The sequence below is a fragment of the Gobio gobio genome (assembly GCF_949357685.1).
Source record: "Gobio gobio genome assembly, chromosome: 7".
Classification (NCBI taxonomy): Eukaryota; Metazoa; Chordata; class Actinopteri; order Cypriniformes; family Gobionidae; genus Gobio; species Gobio gobio.
Window position 1 is genome coordinate 59,000,891 of NC_137103.1, and position 6,000 is coordinate 59,006,890.

General features: G+C 37.6%; 1 protein-coding gene across 2 annotated transcripts in view; it reads right to left on the bottom strand.

The window, feature by feature from the left end:
• Window positions 1-3,669, bottom strand: part of LOC307129814 (protein NLRC3-like) — a 42,568-nt gene extending 38,899 nt beyond the window's left edge. For both annotated transcript variants that reach the window (XM_079822571.1, XM_079822572.1), the window contains exon 1: window positions 3,569-3,669. The gene's annotated coding sequence lies outside the window, so the exon portion shown is untranslated. The remainder of the gene's footprint in view (window positions 1-3,568) is intronic.
• Window positions 3,670-6,000: the final 2,331 nt, after the last annotated feature.

The following is a 6,000-nucleotide window of genomic DNA, read 5'->3' on the forward strand; positions in this document are numbered from 1 at the left end:
TTTCCGCTATCCTCGCTTGTTTACCTGCAGAACTCCCGATGATTCGGCTGCGCAGTTTCGCCTGACATTAAACATGGGCTGGCATATTTATAATTCTACTTATGTTAATACTTTTTATTCTAATTTTATTCTATTTCTATTTTAATTTCTTGTAACTGTTATTTGCACTGTCCATGGAGCGGACCTGTTTACATTTCACTGCCAGTTGTATATTGTGTATATAACTGTGTATGTGACAAATAAAACTCTTGAATCTTGAATGTAAATATTGGGGGCGTACATATTAATGATCCCGACGGTTGCGTCACACTCTGTGTTATGTTGAGATTCGCCTATTTTTCTGTGGTATTTTTCACAAACGAGATTTCACTTGCCAAGATCCCAGCCTTCCTGAAGGAAGCTCCTGACAGAGAAGTAGGAAACAGGTGAACTGAGGAAGTTCATTAAATAACTTAATATGCATTTATTTTACAGTATATTTCACGTAATATCACCATGATTTTACATTATTTTCTTTTCCAAATTTATAAATTTAAAGAAGGCTTTGACATCCAAACGTAAGTGACACTGTATGAGCAATAATTAACAAGTAAACCTAAAAACATAAACTCTTAATAGATTATTTTCTGTATATTCTTCTTTCCCTTTGTTGCTTTTCTCCTCTTCTTTAGCTTCTTTCCTTCTAATAAACTGGCATTATATACTAAATATGGTTGGCTTGGTGCTTATGTTCCTAGATTCTTCCATCTTGATGTTCTGCTCCACAGCAGAGTTGGAGCGGATCTCCTGTCAAAGAAAATCTCCAATACTCATAAGACTAGTAAGTACAATCTCTAACATACACTAAAGTTCAAAAGTGTGGGGTTGGTACAGCTTTTTATGTTTTTGAAAGATGTCTCTTTTGTGCTTACCAATGCTGCATTTATTTGATTAAAATACATTAAAAACTGTAATATTGTTACAATGTAGTAGATCAGCTGTTCTCTATGTGAATATATAGTAAAGTGTGATTTATTCCTGTGATCAAATCATCATTACTCCAGTCTTCAGTGTCACATGACCCTTCACTGATTGTTATGATCTATTTTGTTTTGTGTGGGTTGTTTTTCTTTTGTACATGTGTGCAGGGATTGGCTGATGTGCAAGGAGTCTGATTGGTGGATCGACCGGCTCTCCGCTTTAAAAGGGCGGCGCTAATGGAAGACGAGGAGCTCATTGTGACGTTGACCAGGTGGCGTGCAGAGCTCCGGATGCCTCCTCCCGTCGGCAGATCCCAAAGCGTTTCGTTTTGATCATGAGTGTTTGTTTAAGCTGATTTTTTTATGTTCACATTTGAGTTTTGGAGCGTAGGGGTGTCCTGCCATTTATTTTTATAATGTTAGCATTTGTTTATGGGTAGGGAGTTAGGGAAGTTTCTTTGTAACTTTTGTTTTACTTCCTGATTAGGTCATTTATATATGTTTTATTTATAAGATTGTTTTGTTTGTTATGTTGGCCTTGGGGCACCCTGAAGCCATTGCTCCGTAATTTACTCGGATTTATTTTACTCGGATTTAATTTATTCTTTTTTCTAAAATAAATGTATATCTTTTATGGAATTTAGTGTTTGTGTTTTTGGTGATCTGTCGGCTGGGGCTGGTTTTCCTATTTTTACCATCTTAAATTTGCACGATGGTATACGGCGGGTCGTAACACTGATCATTCTCATATGAGGATCTGATGATCACCACACATTATTATGAGTATTATCAGTGTTGAAAACAGCTTCATATTTTGTAGAAGCTGTGATACATTTTATTTTTCAGGATTCTTTGATGAATAGAAAGTTCAAAAGAACAGCATTTATTTGAGATATAAACTTTTGTAAAGATTATAAATGTCTATATGTCTTTTACAAACGTCTTTACTGTCACTTTGTTTTGATCATTTAATGCGTCCTTGCTAAATAAAAATAGCAATTTCTTTAAAACTAAAATCTTATTGAACCCAAACTTTTAAACAGTAGTGTACACTACCATTTATAGGTTTGGGGTCTGTTTGACAACAACAACCAAAAAACTGTGCTACAGTTATATGAGATTAAATAGTAAAAAGTGCACATTATCATCTTTTGCCTGAAATAATATATGCTAATCTTTCTCCTGTTGCTTCCCTGTTTCTATCTCAGGATGCACAGCAAGGTTACTAGAGATTACGCCAGCTCCAGTTTGATCCAGCCTCACTCATGAAGACTTCAGATGATTGCAACTATAGATGGAAATGCAAAACTGCCAGATATTGTCCTTATATTGTAATCGTTGGCCCGGTTATACAGACAGCTCTTAGATTAAGCCAAGGTTAGGGCTTAGTTCAAATAGGACAATGTAAGTAGCTTTTTTTAAATGTGCCTTAGAAAAAAAAAACATTACTGGCGTGAATCTTGAGACAAAACAATGACACTGGCATATTTTAAGATATATCAGGTCAAGTTGCTTTCAGTTAAAGTCTTAGTTCACACAAAAATTAAATCCTAGGGTGTGTATGACATTGTTCTTTAAGCCAAACACAATCAGAGTCATTTATTAAAAATGTCCTGGCTCTTCCAAGCTTTATAATGGTAGTGAATGGCTGTTTCTGTTTTGAAGTCCATAAAAGTGCATCAGGGTTTTGTATGTGAATGCTGTTCATGTGAATATTACCACAGGAGTGAAGCACAAAGCTTTATTTAGCCTAGAAAGCAAATAATGTCAGATAGCACTTTTTCATTCTGTTTTGCGATCTGGACCAGGTCACTCGATTTTTCTATAGGCCTAGTAGTCCATTTTATCCCAATGGACATGGACATCTCGTTTCTTTTCCCAAATCTTCCCTCACGTCGCCATGTTCGCAGGGGATTATAAACGTTTCTTCCTTTTGTTTGCTTATAATTAAGTCTATTATAACTATTCACATCCTTTACTGTGGGAAAGTATAAAAAACACTGTAGGACGAATACCTTTTTACTTCAAATGTTATTTAACACAGTTTGTTCTTGTTATTAAACTTGGTAAGGCGCGTCAAGTTTGGTTTATTTGAATGGCGCATTTCACACACGCCGGTGATTTTAGTTGGTTTTCTCTGGCAGTGAATAATCAAACATTGCCTAAATGTCTTGACCCTGTGGAAGATAAAATCCGCTCTTCAGAACTTTTACAACAAGTGTTGCTTTGCAACATCAGCAGAACATATGAAGATGAAGATATTGGAGAAGGTCTATCCAGCTTGAGTCCCGCATTCCTCTCAAAGCGCAGAGCGGTAATGGCGCATCTTTGGGGGAAATAGGAGGAATCAAATATTTTTCTAACTAATATTTAATTTTCTTATATTCTTGAGGTTACCATTATTTACTGAAAATCGTTTAAATGTTTTATAGGCTGTAGTTGAGAAAGTGTTAATTACATTGCTGTCTATGGAGGGGACAGAGAGCTCTCGGATTTCATCAGAAATATCTTCATTTGTGTCTGAAGATGAACGAAGGTCTCACGGGTTTATTATGAGAGCGATGGAGCAATAATATGACATGATATCAGAAGATGATAACTGAACTTACCGAGATGTGATGGTTATGTCCGGTTATGAAGACAGATTACAGTTTTAATTCCAAATGTTTGCTTGTCATTAGAATCGAGTCTTTACTTTCGGTTTTGATATGACGGTGTTTCCTCAGAATGCGCATGCGCAGATGCTTCTTCCCTTTCTTCAGTGTTTTTTATCAAACGAGGAGCATTACCGCCATCTTCTGGACTGAGATGTGAACTCATTGGGATGTCATTTTATAAACTGTGTGGGAAAACAACACACATTCTGAAGTTTCAAGCTGAGTTTCTCTCAGAAATATCATAACATCCTTAATTATAGATTGTGATCCAGGCACTCAATAGAGTTTTTAAATTAATTTCCCATTGCCGTCTCTCGTTCTCTCCTTTTTCCAGAACACTTTCTACATGTCAAGAGTACATGTGTGACATTTTCAACATGTCCACAATGAAGGCATAATCCAGTCTGATGTTGTCCTATTACATTTCAGCAGCCATTTAATCTTGTGCCCTATTCTCAACCTTGTTCTCATGGTTTCCTCCGGCCGTCCCAGACTACGCTGCTTTATAACCATCACTTCTTTCTGAATGTTGTAGAAATCTCCCGATCCCATATATCCTGCCACATCTGATGAATATAATCTTTAATGATGACTTTAATCTCTGATTTGCTAAGTGGAACTTGTATGTTTATATGCTCTGCCTTTAACGCATCAACCTTCTCATTTCCCTCAATACCCACATGTGCCGGAACACAAACAAATATAAACTCATTTGATTTATCTCCATTAAAAGATCTCGTCTACATACAGATGTTCCAGTCTGAGGACTTGATCAAGAAGACACTCTGAACAGATGACAGATGCCTTATGTGCTTTAACTTCTTCTAAAATAATGGCCATTATTTCAGCTGTAGAAACTGAGAGCTGATCTGATGGTGGATGTTAACATTATATTTTGGGATGAATAGCTGCGCCTGTTTTGCCAGTGATTGGATCTTTGGATGCATCTGTATATATTTGTTTTGAGTCTTCATACCTCATTTCTATTTACTGTTGTATGCTTATATATGCCTCTATTTTTCTATCATTAGGGGCCAAACACAGAAAAACAAATTTTACAAACCACTTGCAAAAATCATAAAAGTGGTCTCGTTAGATTCAGGACGGCGAGCCGAGTCGTCTGATATCCAATTTAACCATATCGGCCATTTTGGCCGTCAGCCATTTTGATTTATGTGCTAAAATGCTGTATTTTATGAACCCATGAATGGATTGTTATGAAACTCAGTATGGGTCATCAGCACGAAGCCCTGAAGGAGCCTGAGAAGTTTCGAAACAGCGCCACCTAGTGGATATTTTCTTTCAAACGCTTATAACTTTGGGTGAGATTGACTTATTTTCATGGGAGTAACTTTATTTGTCTCCTGAATCCTTGCTGAGTCCAACGATACCAGACTTGCCAGGTTTCGGCATATGGTTTGTGCAGTGTGGTAATTTAGCTCATAAAAAACATTAGCTGATATCTTCGAAACCGCTAGTCTGATCGAGACAAAAACCAGCGTCAGAAGTTCGGAAACATAGGTCAATCTCTAATGCACAAATGTTAAAATATTGATAGTAAGGGGGAGTAAAATCCAATCAAAGTCAGGTGTCAGTCATTTTTTACCTGTTTTTTCATATAAAATGTCTATTAACTCCAAAACAAAATTTACATTTACATTTTAGTCATTTAGCAGACGCTTTTATCCAAAGCGACTTACAAATGAGAGCAATAGAAGCAACTACAACAGTCAGAGGCTACAGTATGCAAGTGCTGTAACAAGTCTCAGTTAATCTAACACAGAACACACAGGATTTTTTTTTTTTTTATATATATAAATAAATTAGACAGACAGAAAAATGAATAGAATGTTAAGTGCTATTCTTGATTGGTCAGGTGCTGCTGGAAGAGATGCGTCTTTAGATGTTTTTTGAAAATGGCTACAGACTCGGCTGCTCGAATTGAGATAGGCAGGTCATTCCACCAGGTGGGGGCAGTCCAGGAAAAGCTCCGTGACAGTGATTTCATGCCTCTCTGGTATGGCACCACAAGACGTCGTTCACTGGTAGAATGCAAACTCCTGGAGGGTGTGTATGTCTGAACAAGCGAGTTAAGGTATATTGGTGCAGAGCCAGTGGTTGCTTTGAAGGCGAGTACCAGTGCCTTGAATTTGATGCGAGCGGCTATTGGTAGCCAGTGGAGACTGATGAAGAGAGGCGTGACGTGCGCTCTCTTCGGCTCGTTAAAGATCACCCTCGCCGCTGCATTCTGGATCAGTTGCAAGGGTTTGATAGGGCATGCCGGAAGGCCTGCTAGAAGAGCATTACAGTAGTCCAGTCTGGAGAGAACAAGAGCTTGGACCAAGAGTTGTGTGGTCTGCTCAGATAGGAAGGGTCTAATCTTC